This window comes from Electrona antarctica (genome assembly GCF_951216825.1).
Source record: "Electrona antarctica genome assembly, chromosome: 22".
In the NCBI taxonomy this organism is placed as follows: Eukaryota; Metazoa; Chordata; class Actinopteri; order Myctophiformes; family Myctophidae; genus Electrona; species Electrona antarctica.
The window spans coordinates 31,495,660-31,511,690 of NC_136805.1; the positions used below are offsets into that span (position 1 = coordinate 31,495,660).

Consider the following 16,031-nt stretch of genomic DNA (forward strand, 5'->3'; position numbering starts at 1 on the left):
GAATGTTCGCCGCTTCACCTCCCAATGTATGAATGAATGAACCATTGTAAAGCGCTTTGAGCACTTGGAAAAGCGCTATAAAAATGCAATTCATTCATTATGGAACATTTATTTCCAAGGGGCGGTTACAAACAGATTTCAACGTCACAGCAAAAAGTCTCACTTTTGAATAGTGGGCTCTGATTGATCACCCACAATGTGTGATTCAGCCAGTGGGAGAATGTGTGGTGTGAGTTGAAGAGTTCATCCAGTGTTAAAGTGTTATTTCCTTCACATGTCTTGGTTGTATAGAGCCAGGGAGGGATGAGCCCAACTAGCAATTAAAACTATTGAACCATGTCAATACATTAATACAAGCTGTAGCCTATTACAGCCTGTGCATTCCTCAAATATGAAATAAACATTATCTAGGTAAACATCCCCATGCTTCTCTCTGCTTGGATAAGTTAAGTATATCGGTCCCAAGGTTCCACTAAAGAAGTTATAAACAAAGTTGAATCATATACTGTATAATAATAATGCATGCATTATGAAATCTCACAGTACATCTATCTGGCCCCCTAGGCCTTATTTTTTAGACCAAGACCTTTTAAATGTATTTTTTTGTGGCTTTCGCCTTTATTTTATTTATTTTTTTATGGAGGGACAGACAGTAGGCTGACAGGAAATGGGGAGAGAGATGGGGGATGACATGCAGTAAAGGCCGTCGGGATCGGGAGTCGAACCCGCGGCACACTGCTAGACTGGATTACCAGCCAAGGTGCCTGGACCACTGAGCCACGGCCCAGGCTAGACCAAGACCTTTGCTCGTCCTTGGACCGACTTGAGGATTATATGTCAGTCTACTTTATGTGGATTATGAGGTCGACACTCACATTTTGAATAATGGTAATGATATATTGTCAAAGTTGTCACTTTATTAATCCCAAAGGGATTTTTTTAAGGTTTGGACTTTATTCCCAATATGAATAAATTAAGTCGGTGGTTCTATATGGGCTGTGGCAATAATTTTGACAATAGCTCGCAGCAACATATGGGGGGGAAAAAAGAAAAGAAAAAAAGAAAGAAAAATAATTAAAAAGAACTAAACAATTTCATTTTTTGGTACTATGAACTTTAGTTCCCACACACACACACACACACACACGCACACACACGCGCACACACACACACACACACACACACACACACACACACACACACACACACACACACACACACACACACACACATCTGTACATCACTGTTATATAGGAACGTGGCAACACTCCACAGCCATGGTCACAGAAGGAATAAAATGGAGCGTGGAAACACACGGTAGCTTGAAAGAAAAACAATTTCACATCAAATGTAACAGGAACGGAGCGAGGGAATTTATTGGCTTGAAACTAAATTACTTTCTCACACATGGCGTAGTGAATGCATCGAGGCGATAAAGCACTGTGCCTACAAGGGAGCACTTGCAAACACACACACACACACACACACACACACACACACACACACACACACACACACACACACACACACACACACACACACACACACACACACACACACACACACACACACACACACACACACACACACACACACACACACACACACACACACACGATACCAGACCTTTCCATTGTGTCGGACCACCGTTTGTCAAGGAAATGGTCAGGTGCATTGACGAACACAAACAAATACACAGCTGTCATTTCAGATCTGATGCGTGGCCCCGGCGCTGAGTGAAGTATGATGCTCTGCACTCCACACTCTGACAGCTGTGCTGTCTGTAGCGCTCAAGGAGCACTTGATTCACAGACAGGATCAGATGGCCTAGAGGGGTAAAGAGGCCGGCCAGTAACCAAAATGTCACTTGATCCCCAGCACTGACAAGACAGTTATGGACTGGTGAGTGGTGACAGGAAACAAGAGGCTGGTATTGCAGCTATGGTGCAATAGCTTATCTGCCTCAGAGAGGATGGGGCAAGTAGTGGCTCTCAAACTATTAAATGTCAAGGACCCCTAAATTGAAGTGTATTTGGCTGCAGACCCCAGTGATCAAATGTTTTCAATCATAGCAGATCTTTAAGTTTAGAACATGCCGCAATGTGACACGTGAACTTGTATGACATGTAAAAAATATATATTTTGTATACTGTGGCATTGCTACTTTTACTTAATTAAAAAAATGCCTTTAACCCATTCAGGCCTGACGTCGAAATTAAAAAAAAAAGAAGTTTTCTAAATCATGACAATTTTCGGAAAGATTTGGGCACATTTGAACGATTTTTCAAAAATAGCAGACCTACAAGTTCATAGCGCGCCACTCGGTGGCGCGCTATGAGCTTGTAGATCTGCTATTTTTCAATAGCTAAATTATAACATAATGTTTAAAACGCTAACGCTAACGTGACATGGATGCGTTCCAGGTCTCAATGGATTAAAACAGTGGTTGAATTATTCATGCTTTTATTTAGTTATTGATGCACTGCTGTGAAATAATGTCCACGTCAGGTTGCAGTTACATGGGTTACTACAGGTTGTAGTTACAGCTACATTTATGGAATATACATTCTGATTAGAGGCGAGGCATTGCTCTCCACGCTCACTGAACTGCTAAAGGCGGATAGAGAAAAAAGCAAACTCCAGGAGAGTTACAACTTACAACCTCACGCATAATTATGGGACTTCATTTTAGCTGCAGCTTCTGCCAAGGTCAGGTTGTTCTCCTGAGGCGAAGCTCCCAGTCTTTCTGAGGTGAACTGATGCGTTCCTAACGATTTACTCAACCCCTCCTGAGAGACAGCGATACAAAATAAAAGCATAACTTCCTCTGGGGTCTAAAACCTGTTGAGGGTGTGTTTGAAATTGCCGACTAGAAACCTTGTATCTCCATTTACACAGCAATTTGTTTTAATGTTTTTTCTTTTTGAGTGGTGTAAACCACTCCTACAACTGGCTTTTGTGTGCAGAAAAAATGAGCATGGTTGCTATGTTCAAAATAATTTCTGACGTAATTAAATCACACCCGGGTGAACTGGATGACCGTAGCAACCATGCTCATTTTCTCTGCACAAAAAAGGCCAGTTGTGAAATCACATCCGGGTGTGATTTCATTACGTCAGATCAGAGCTGATCAGGCTATATAATACCTTACCTTATATAATACCTCACATCGGACAAAAACTCCAGCTGAATCAACTTCATGGTCGACCCTACCTACCAGACCACAGCTGATCATGCTATATAAAACCTTACACCACTCAGTTCACACGGGTGTGATTTTTTTCATAAATGAATGCCCTAATTCATCAGACAAGAGCACCATGAAAACACATTTGGTCTACTACAAGCTCAGCTGTGGGCTTGTAGATTGACGATGTTTGAAACATTAAGTGGAAGTGAAAGTGTGGCTGTGGGTTTTATAAATATTGAACCAATGAAAAGTATTAACAAGAGCTTGTGACCTAATAATAAGTGCATTCATTGAAAAACTATTTTTTTGTCCATTTCCTGAAAGAATATTTTGGACATACAAGGTTTCCACTCGACAGCGTCTTAATTTGAATGTCTGTGAGGGGAAATGCAATAGTGTACCTCTTTATGCGTACACATCTCTGTAGTGTACATAAGGAAACACCCAGGAGTATGCTTTATAGCAGGGTGGTAAAAACAACAACAAGCTAACTAAATTGATAGGCTGCCAATCAGCATGGATATATTGAGTGGCTATGTGATGATCAGCTAATGCTTTGCCGCCACTTACGTCATACGCAGAGCCCATTGAAAGAAAACAAAAAAGTTCCCCAAAATCTTGACAGATGACCAACGTGCTTTTGACATGTCGAAAAGAAAATCAGCTCATCTGGAGTCCGGCTGAATGGACTCCTTTGTTCCTCAAACAACTCTGTTCTGTTAATGGTGCTGCATGAATATGAAAATCTGTCCTGTCCCGCTGAGACCCCCCTGCGCATGTCAAACAAACCCTAACGTGTAGTCTGGACCAACCAAATAATTAAATAAATTTAAATATATACAAATGCAATTATTAATAAGTAATGTATAAATATTACAAAGAAGCAGTCTATAGAGGGTCTGAGTCTTATCATTCCATACACAAACTCAATGTGAAAACCATATATGACCACTTCTTGATTCTCCACCTAGTGGTGGAGCTAGTGTGGTGTGGTTTGGTGCAGCTAGATGGCAATACTTCCATATTGTCACGCTGCAACGGACCATATTGACAACTAATTAATGTATGTGGTTTGAGTTTTCTGTTACTCTTCTCTTTTCTTTTTTTTTTTACTTATTTCATTATTATTATTATTATTATTATTATTATTATTATTATTATTATTATTATTACTATTATTATTACTATTATTATGTTATTTTCTTAGTTTACTGTCTGACAGTTTTGTCATCTTTATTATCATTATTATTATTATTATTTCTTTTTTATTTGGTTCTGTAAACCAATAGGGTAGGCAATTATAAGCTTTTAGCTTCAGCCTACACCTTTTCGGGCCACTCAAGTGTATAATGTATTATGTATTGTTATACATGTGAAAGGTTCGAAATAAACTAAACCAAACTAAACTTCATCATTAAGGATTACAGGAACATTACATAAGCATACTGTGGATGATTTATTGTTTCAGCGGTCTATACAGAGAGTCTAGAATTCCATCCGTACTTTAAGAAAAATGAAATAAAAAACACCTAAACATAATTGCTACATGCCACCTCTGTGTGGCCTCATCAGTCAAGGAGCAGAGAAAACACTGAATTTCATCTGTCTGTCTATCTATCTGAAGTAGTTTACATAACATGTTTGATATGAGATGATGGTTGCTTGGAGCAGAGGACCCGGAGAGAGTCAGACACCACACGACCCAGATTCACACGACTGCTTTTACTGTAATTAGGAGAGGTGCTTGAGTGTGTGTATGCCTGCGTGCATGCACGCGTTCGTGCATATTACACCCTGGGCTCAGCGTTACAAACAGATAGAATGCTAAAGTTCTGTCTCTGTCTCTCTTCTCTTTTCTTTTCTTTTCTTCGAAAGGAGAGAGACTGATGAATAATATTCATTTGTGACAATGAGAGGGAGGGAGAAGAACAGTATGTACAGTATGCATGTAGGAGAGAGAGAGAGAGAGAGAGAGAGAGAGAGAGAGAGAGAGATAGAGAGAGAGAAAATATCCTTTATTAAGAAGTGAGGATAGTGTGTGTTGGAATACATTTGAATTGAAGGGCAGCGAGAGATGAGAGACAGTGGAGAGAGTCGAAGAAGAAGTAAGATTGAAATAGAGTAAAAATAAATAAATAAACAAATCCAATAACAAATTTGGCTTAATTGACTACGCTTACTAAAGGCTACATATTATGACCGCCTGCACTGTACTCTGTAGGTGTGAACGAAGGAACATAGCTCCTTTGACCTTGTGGTACTTGGAAACAACATGAATCAAAGTATTGTTTGTGAAAATGAGGGGGTGAAACAAGGACACTGCTCATAGGTACAAGAGAGGCTGAGCTGCAGAGAAAAGAGTCCCTAATGTGATGCCAAGTGTTCAGAATGGGTGTAGGAGGAATTGACATCATGTGTGAGGAGGAGAGACACTGAGGCACAGCGGGAGTTGAGTGGATCAGATGTAGGATTATCACAATGTGTTCTCTGCAGCTTAAATGAGGCACAGCCACTGGGATTTGGCGTGCGTGCGCGCGCGTGTGCCTGCGTGCGTGCGTGCGTGCGTGCGTGCGTGCGTGCGTGCGTGCGTGCGTGCGTGCGTGCGTGCGTGCGTGCGTGCGTGCGTGCGTGCGTGCGTGCGTGCGTGTCTGTGTGCGCACGTGCAAATTCTTGGCTTAGGAATGCGACAAAACCCAAAAAATATCCATGAATTCAAGTCTCCAGATGGGGTGAGAAATCTCTGGGGTGAACTATCCTTTTAATACAACACTCCTGCAGTAATACTGCTGTGACAGAGAAGTGCACAGAGAAGTGTTGGACTCACTCTGTGTCACAGTCGCAGTATACCTCAAGTCAAAGTCAAGTCCCAAATCTCTATCAAGTCCCTGTCCATGACCAAAGTCACCCACATATCAGTCCAAAGTCTGGTTACACAACAGATGAGAAAACAAATCATGCCTTATTCCAAACTCTTTGACATACACTCATCATGAATCAGACAGCACATACTTCAGCTGGTACACAATAGATGATTTGGTATGATGATAAGAGCGCCTCACTTCATACGCGTGTGATTTTTAATTACTCGCTCATTTATAAAAGATGAACTGTCCAAGTCTGACTCATTCTCTTTCATACAGAATGTGCATCAAACGAAGCAGGGGGTGTGTAGGAGGCACAGCAACATTCTGTTAGAAGTAGAACGTGTCCTCAGATGACACAAAGCCACAGCTACGGTATGGGTGATGGAGGCTTCATTCTGCCTTTAACCAGTATGCTGTCCCCAGTTCACAGCCAACGTTTTGTCTGTTTCTTTCATCTCTTTGTACTTTGAGTTGTATTATGCCCCGTTTGAATTCATAGCATACACACCACAAACAAATTTCAGCTTCCTTTTGGTCAAATACATGCATTTGCATTTGTGTGTGCATTTGTGCGTGAGTGCGTGCATTTGTGCGTGCGTGGTTGGCAGGCCAGGATGTGTTGTGGGGTTTAGTGGTGTGTACATCATGAGCAGAGCGGTGTTAATTTAGATAAGGACAGCAGTTTACTGTATTTACAGTAGAACATGAAGGAGGGGGATCAGGTTACCAGATTTCCTTTCAGGGTGCTGTTACTGTTAGTATGGAGACTAATCTAATCCTGTTTGTAAAACACCACAGGTGGCAGGATTAAACCCTGCAGACTGTCAGCCCCATGAACAGTAGCGAATGCAGGAATTACAAGTTGGCCAGGCGAAAAGCTGGGCAGAAAGCAACAAGAACACATCGAAACGTTAATTAAGGACAATATAAATAAATACATAAATACGGTGTCTTTGCACAGACAGTATGCAGCATTACAGATAAGGCGAACATGACGCCAGCACAAATTAGCGAATTGACCGCATTAACAGCCAAATCAAATAGTGTTTGTTCACGCTTAGTGATGTCTCAGAACATGAGACGGCGGGTAGTTCAGACCTTCGGTTAAACCTCTCTCAAACGCTAGGAGACATACATTATTTAGGCGAGAGGTTGTCATTGTACTTTTAAATGGGTTTGTTTTTTTGCGGCTTTCGCCTTTATTTTATATTTTTGTATAGAGAGACAGACAGTAGGCTGACAGGAAATGGGGGAGAGAGATGGGGGAGTGACATGCAGTAAAGGCCGTCGGGATCGGGAGTCGAACCCGTGGCACACTGCCAGACTCGGGCTACCGGCCAAGGTGCCTGGACCGCTGAGCCACGGCCCAGGCCGTCTTTGTACTTCACCGTGCACTTTTTACTCTTTGTACACTAGTAAACAGGCGTTCAACAGTACATGTGGCCATTGGCAGTGTAATTACTAGTGCCCTGCACAGTGGCGAAAACATCAGCTGAGCACGCATCAAATACCTTCAGTAGTGTGTGTCAAATGCGTTCTTTGATAGCATGGTAGAACAGGTATAGGCTATCCCCGACCCTGGCTCCCCTTGGCTTGAACACAAAAGCGTACACATTTGCATGTCTATGGGAGGGTCGCGCCACGGAATGGACAAGTCCGTGAATGTCTCTCTTTTCTGGTCTGTTTTCAAGGAGAGGCGAGATCGAGACTTAGCCAGACGGCGGACTGGCCTCGCCTAATTGTGAATACGCCTCAGCTCATGTATGGACAACATGTATTGTATTTGCATACATGCACTCACTTGTGTGCGGCCGCGCACACAAGTGAGTGCATGTATGTGTATACCGTAGCCCTCTCATCCAGTATTGCCAACTTTCTTGAGAGAAATAAGCCAACCCACCTCCAAAAACAAACCAAAAAGAAGCCAACTCTTGCGACAGAAATAAGCCAAATCTCCACTCTAAAACAAGCCAAAACATGCCCAATAATATGGCCATATAATCCTAAGAAAAAGATTTGATGCACATTATTATAAATACTATAATAATGAATATCTTTGGTCATTTATTATACTATTACACACATACTTTAGCCAACCAGACTCATTCTCTCACTCAATGTGATTCACACTCCCCCAAACCTATGGGTATTTATAGTATATACAACAAAGAAATGTTGGCTTGTTTGATTTTCAAAACAAGTCCAAACCGCAACCCGCGACACAGGGAAAAAAAACAGCAATTCTGGAATAACAACAAGCGACAAAGTCGCGGGAAATAAGCAGACTTTGCAACCCTGCTCTCTTCTCAGTCCCCACAGTGAGACATGGATGTGGAGGTGAATAGCCTGTGAGAGATGTGTTTTCAACAGCTCATAAATATGTAACGTGATCCAGCAGGCGCGAGCAGAGAGTGTGTGAGCAGGAATAAACAGCGTGAAGATACAAGATATACAACTTCCTGCTGACATACTGAGCAGTGGCGTATCCAGGAATTAAGTTTTGGGCAGGCAAGATATGTGTTAATTGTCTTCTCCCCGCACACAATCGTAGCACTAAAGGTTTTCAAAGAGATATACCTGCCAGACGAGTAGGATACAAAGGCTGAAAGGCATGCATTTACATTCCAATGGGTGATTGAGGGTCGCGCTCTACCGCAACGGCCAATCAGCTGTCCATTAATAGTTCTCAGATCTTGTTTTTGTCCTCTTTTTTGAGTGGTGCAAACCACTCCAATAACCAGCTTTGTCTGTATCTATGTATCTATGTATGTGTGTACCTGTACGTGGCCCCACATACAGGTGAGCATGGTTGCTATGGTTAGTGTGTGACGTCACTGCACCACTCAGTTCACACAGGTGTGATTTTTTCTCATTGCATGGATTTTGGCCAGGCCAGAAATGGATTTGGACAGGCGGACGCCTGCCCTCGCCTTATTGTAGATACGCCTCTGATACTGAGATAGAGTCCTAATCTAACCACCACTAACCTGTGAAGGGAATCCATAACTGACAGTGTGAACCAATGCTGTGATGAGCACCAGGGGATCACAACCTAACCTTGGTTAAACATTGATCAGAACACCTTCGACTGAAACTATTTTCTTTCACCTGGAAAGGGATCGTAAAAGTGAAGACACGTGAGGCAAAGTGAAGAGTTTTGTCTTACCTTTATAGTAGAACAGTTCAGAGGAGGTAAAACACCAGGAGACGATGCAGGACACCGAGGGGGAGAAAAGGAAAGAGAAAACACTGTGAGATTGGCTCAATTTGGCTGTTCACATTTTACTACTCGTCATCAGACAGAATAAGAGACTATAGACTCCACAACGTTAAAAGCACTTAAAAAAACAGACTTTCACAACACCCAATGAATATTAGGGGCAGCGGTCGCCTAAGGGTTAGAGGAGCACCCTTGTTGCCTAAAGGTTGCCGGTTCGATTCCCCGGACGGGCAGGAAAAATCTGGGTGGGGAAGTGCTTGTCATCACTCACCCAACACCGCTGAAGTGCCCTTGAGCAAGGCACTGAACCCCCAACTGCTCCCCCTGGAGCTGCTTAGTGGCCAACAGTATAAGACTGTGGTTGTACTGGTCAGCTCCCAGGTTTTAGTGTGTGTGTGTGTGTGTGTGTGTGTGTGTGTGTGTGTGTGTGTGTGTGTGTGTGTGTGTGTGTGTGTGTGTGTGTGTGTGTGTGTGTGTGTGTGTGTGTGTGTGTGTGTGTGTGTGTGTGTGTGTTTGTGTGTGTATGTGTGTGTGTGTGTGCTGAAAATGAGCACTTGTGCTCAGCTACTACCCTGGATAAATAAAGGATACAAAATTAAAAAAATATATGCAGTTGAACACCTTAATGGACGCTAAATTATCCGTCATCATCATTGTGCGCATCACAACTGTGACCTCGGTCATGAGCCATTATCATACACCGTAGAGTTATAAAGGATAGCGTGTGGACAGCCCCGCCCCCTGCAATTCATTTCAGTGGAAGTTGCTCAGTGGCGTTTTGAAGCACCCGGGAGAACGCTCTACTTCCACATTTTTGCTCAATGTTAAACCACAGCTGCCCCCAGCTGTTCCCTCATGCTAAATGCAGGGGCCCGCCTGCACTTCCAGGGGCTTTAGCCCCTCCTATGTCCAGCTTTAGGTGTGTGTCCACAAACTTTGTCCTACATAAACATTAAATTCCCATTGACAATGAATGTGTCATTTTATGCCCATATATGGAGTTCATTGTAAGGCATAGCCAAATATGGAGTCTATGCAGATGTCAGAACATCATTGTGATGTCAGAACAGGCCACCAGTTCTCAGTTATTGAACCTGAAGGCAGCTGTTCTCACAGACAAATGAATCTCTTATGTTCAGAATTCAATGTGATCTGTGGTCATGAATCACAATGGTAAATTAGGCTGCTGTCCGGTCTGTTCCTACATTTCCCATGAACTTTATGGATTGCATTTTTATAACGCTTTTAGCTACATTGCTCACACTGTAAGCTTGTAGACCAAGATTGAAAGCATGTCTACATCTTCCCTATACATGGTCCTCACCCCTCCCCCTCCCCTGGACACAGAGTAAATGGATGTCTGGGGAGCAGCTATAGTCCACATTAGAAAGATTCTGTTGTCTGTGCTGTGAGGACACATTATTATTAAGCTGTCAGCCAGTTTTTCACTGGCTGCCCCAGTGGTTCTCCAGAATCTCCACCCCTCAAAAAAGAAAAAAGAAAATAGTTCTGATTCAAGTGGAGTTTTGTTTGTGAAGTACTTTGATGGAATACTTTCAGTGATTGCTTTGACTTTTCCCTGAGTGATGGAACTGAACAAAACACCAAGGCCTGACTGTCCACACGCTGCCGCTGTGCGTGTAAGAATTCTACTTGAATCTGGCTTCTGCTGAATCTGTTTTTGTGTGCTTTGGAACAATATGTTTGATTAGTCTCAGACAGCGTCCCTCCAGGATGGTGCTAGATGACAGTCTGTGATTGTGTTTTATAGTATGTGCATTTGATGGTATTGATTGACTGGTGTATCTGTCTATTCCACGAGCCAACAGGGACGACAGACGTGTCTTTGTTTCTTCATTTTAGCATTTTCATTCACCATGGAATGATAGCATGCACGCACGCAAGGCACACACACACACACACACACACACACACACACACACACACACACACACACACACACACACACACACACACACACACACACACACACACACACACACACACACACACACACACACACACACACACACACACACACACACACACACACACACACACACACCAGTGCTGCATTGTTCAGGGTATGAATGACACAATTCTCCCTTCAGAGAAACACAAACACGTACACATGTGCGATCTATGCAGGCACTCGGCAGCAAACAGCTGTCTGCTGCATCAGAGCCCACTGTGTTCCCTTGTTGGCTCATTCACTCCTCCCTTGTTCCCTTGCACATACATTTGGTTGTCAGTATACAATGCTTCCATCCACCCATCCTCCTGTGGGTGATGAGTGGATGGGAGATAATGGCCTCCAAGGTGTTCCGTAATGAGGTAGAGAGACACACACAGAGAGAGAGAGAGAGAGAGAGAGAGAGAGAGAGATAGAGAGTGGTTTGACTAGTGAAATGCTGATGCACACTCGCACCTTCATTTGCTTATTTATCTGTTATATAAATGCATAGATAAGGCGTGTTATTATTAGAGGATTATGGTTGGCAGTGTGCCATGAACCTTCAGTGTGATTGTGTGTGCATGGGGGAGAGATCATCCATTGGTTTCACTCATTAGGAAGCCTGCGGCAGACAGGATTTGGAGATAAATCCTATAAGATTCAAATCCAGTCTCTTGACCAAACACAAATTAAAGTAGGCACAGTAATTGTGTTGTGTTGACCTTCCTTGACAAATAAAGAGTGTTTGTGGTTTGTGTTTGACCATGATGGTCAGTGTGTTATCAGGGTCACATAACCACTTAAGACCCATTTAATATTATTATTGTTTTCTTCACACACACATACGCACGCGCGCACGCGCACACAAACGCACGCACGCACGCACGCACGCAGTGCACACAAGCACGCAGTGCACACATACACAGTGCACACACACACACACTTTTCCACCACTGGTGGTTACTAATTGGAGCCCGGAGGTTGGATGGGATAGAGTATATATAGAGGACGCTTGTACTGTAAAATGACATAGATTATTGGTTAGGATGTAATTAGCCCTTCGGTAAACCCCACCCCAAAAGCGATTGTCCAATGCCAATCCAAATAGTTTAGCAACCGTTGCTAAGGATGGCAATCTTTCATCACCTCATAGCTGTCAGTGTTATGCATTGCGTTGAACACATACACAGCTTAACGTCAGGAAAGTTACACTGAACCACTCAGGTGATGGAAATAAGACTAATCACCATAGTTACCGTGCATTACATGAAAACTCCTGTCGGAAGGTCGGAGGTTGATTGAGTTGGATACCGTTTATCCCTCTACGTATTTCTAGTTTATTTAAATAATGTCATGCACATTAGTCCAGTCATAGCCTATACTATAGGCCCTATAGCCTACATCAAGCGCGAGGTAGACTCGGGCAAGTACTGTGGCATGGTCATGCTGGACCCCCCCCCCCCCCCCCCCCCCTTCCGGGCGGTGCAGTGGAGCAGTAGAGAAGTGATGTGATTGGCCCATCATCACACGACGGCCACCCATGGTCTTAGTGCCTGACGATTTTGAGGCTCATTTTCTTTCCTTTTTAAACCCAATACTGGCTTGCGGTGACGCGGTCCAAACCGGCTCGCGGTCCACGCGGAGACGTCCCGCAGCCCACGGGGGACGAGACCGTGTCAGATACGTCCCTGCTAACATCTCAATGGCACAACAAACTAAGCTCCAGACCACCCAAAACAAACTAATCCGACTCCTTCTAGGCCTAGGGCCCATGACCAACCTTTATGCAATGCAATTTGATTGAAGACAGAGTCAAGCAACTGAAAATGGGACTGACATTCAAGATTGTAAATGCAGCTCTGCCATCCATGCCCTTAGTGCCCATGCATTTACTTGACTGATTACCTCAAAAATGTGAGCCACACCACAGAATTCCCAACACTAGAGGGAGTGTGAATAATGATCTGGTGCCACCCATGTTTAGAACAAATATTGGTAAATCCAACTTCCACAGCACTGCCACTCATCCTACTATAAATGCCCCACATCTCTGTGTGTGTACGCGTGTGTGTGTGTGTGTGCGTGTACGGTTGTAAGGCACGTAACTCGAGAACCGTTTGACCCACCGACTTCAAATTCGACACACGCGTTCCACAGCCCCGCAGGGAGTGCAGTGCCCGGTATCGAGTCGGTCGGACGCTTCTCCAGAACCACCACAAAAGGCTCTGCCAGTGGGCCTAATGAGGCCAACTCTTTTCACCTGTGCAATTTCCAGCCTCTGCCTCAGCTAATTGAGGCTCAACCAATCAGGCTCTGCCAGTGGGCCGAATTGATTGCCAAATACACTTTTCAGTTTGTAGTCTTCACACACAGGCACACAGGCACATACACAGATCTCCATGTGGGACACCGGCTGACGGGTGCTATGACAACGTATATCATTAGGTTCCCAAGTTGCATCGTTCCCAAGTAGGCCGGTGGCCGACTGCACGTACAGGGCACGGGCACGTACAGGTCTAGTCCAACTATAAATGTGCCACGTATCTGTGTGTGTCTGCGTGCATGTGTGTGTGTACGGTTGTAATGCACAAAAGTCGAGATCTGTTTGCCCAACCAACTTCAAATTCGACACACGCGTTCCACACCCCCACAGGGAGTGCAGTGCCCAGTAAATGGTAAATGGTAAATGGTGCATTTATATAGCGCCTTTATCCAAAGCGCTTTACATGGCGGAAGCCATGCAAGGTACCAACCAGCACATCGGGAGCAATTTGGGGTTCAGTGTCTTGCCCAAGGACACTTCGACATGTAGACAGGAGGAGCCGGGATTTGAACCGCCGACCCATGGATCATTGGACGACCTGCTCTACCTCCTGAGCCACAGTCGCCCCTTGAGCCTTGAGTCGGTCGGACCCACGGTTCCCCAGAACCACCACAAAAGGCTCTGGTCAGGCTCTACCAGTGGGCCTAATCAGCCTAAATCCCCTCACCTGTGCAATTTCCAGCCTCTGCCTCAGCCAATTGATTGCCATGGCAACCACACACCTGCCAATTGATTACTTAACCAGTCTACTTTTCACTAGGTGCGTTTCCATAAAGCCTTTTTTTTGCGCATTAAGGTTCTTTCGCAAAATCTCCTGGATGGAAACACCTCAAAATGCGCATAAGTCTGCATTTTTCGCAAAAACACTTTTCCGCTACAAGGTGGCGGATTTTGGGGCTATATCGAAAAAGTGAAATGCGCAAATGGGTTATGGAAACACTTGCGGAAAATATTTCTAATTAGAAAGCATTGAACTCGCATTATATCGCTTTTAACAGTTGGAAAAGAAAAAAACACGCGATGGTGAGTAGCCTATAGTGGACTTGTGGAGTGATCGAACGGGAGGGTGGGTGGTATGTGGATACATAAATTATTAAATTTACACACTCGAGTCTCGAAGCCTCTGTCTGCAGGCTGAGGCTCTTTTGCTCTCCCCGGTGAGGGCGTTCGCCGTTGATCATGAAGTTAGATCGGTGATATTTCTCCTAAACAGCTCGGAACGAAACGGACGAGAGGAGACTAGTCAAAATGGAAATGTACTGTCAAGTCGCAGGGCAGGGGTCCCGATCGTCCCTGTACTTTGAAAACGAAACTATACCAGCCCCTGTCTAGACAAAAACACACGCCTATTTATTTAACAGACAGCCTGTTTGAAAGACAGCCTGTCCCAGTGGCCCATCTGGACAGCGGACTTCATGCAGACCAACTTGAATAGCCTAAAAGAACGTCAAATGCACCGTGGTGAAGAACAAATCAGAGAAGTGTGTGTGTGTGTGTGTGTGTGCGTGTGTGTGTGTGTGTGTGTGTGTGTGTGTGTGTGTGTGTGTGTGTGTGTGTGTGTGTGTGTGTGTGTGTGTGTGTGTGTGTGTGTGTGTGTGACATGATCAAATAATCGTGTAAGATTATCCTGTAGTGTAGTGTGTGATACAGATGCTATCAGATTTCAGACATCAAACGGTAAAATAAATGTCAGATAATATGCGCCTCTCTGCGCGTCTCACTTGACTGGCAAATAGCGCCATCTAGGCCTACTGCTTATTTCATATTTCCAAAGAAGCGCATTTTGTCAGTGGATGGAAACAAGAAAAATACGTTTTTCTTTTTTCGAATTACTTACTTATTCGCTTCCTATTTTCGAAATGTTTTGATGGAAACCCACCTACAGTCAGTTTGCACTCTTCACACACAGGCAGACAGACAGATACAGAGATCTCCATGTGGGACACAGACAGACAGTAAAAATGGGTGCTATGACAACAGGTATTGCATACTACAGATATCTCCATATACAGTATGGGCACAAAAGGTGCTTATTAGGTTTCCAAGTTGCATCCTTCCCAAGTAGGCCGGTGGCCGACGGGCACGTACAAGTCTAGTGTATGGAATGCCCTGCCCCCTTCCCTGAAAACAAGAAAATCACTGGTTACCTTTAAAAAAGGTCTGAAAATGAGCCTGTCCCTCAAAGGGAGAGAATGTAATTGCCCCACCTCTTTATCCCTCCCCCCTTTTTTTCCAATTTATTTCGATTCCAACATGTACCTAGATATAATGTGTTTGAGATATGTCATCGTTGATGTCATTGTTTTTTAATGAATGCATGGGACCCGAATGGAAACAAGACCGCAAGGTCTATCCTTTTGGACCATTTGTGCTTGACTGTACCCCTGTACTGTTGTTTTAATTTTATTGTCTAATAAATGTATCAATCAATCAATACTGCAGGCCAGCTGGTTGACTAGATTTAGAAGACATTTTGAAGC

General features: G+C 43.9%; 1 protein-coding gene across 1 annotated transcript in view; it reads right to left on the minus strand.

The window, feature by feature from the left end:
* Nucleotides 1–16,031, minus strand: part of LOC306914797 (limbic system-associated membrane protein-like) — a 91,873-nt gene that overhangs the window by 64,952 nt on the left and 10,890 nt on the right. The window lies entirely within an intron of this gene.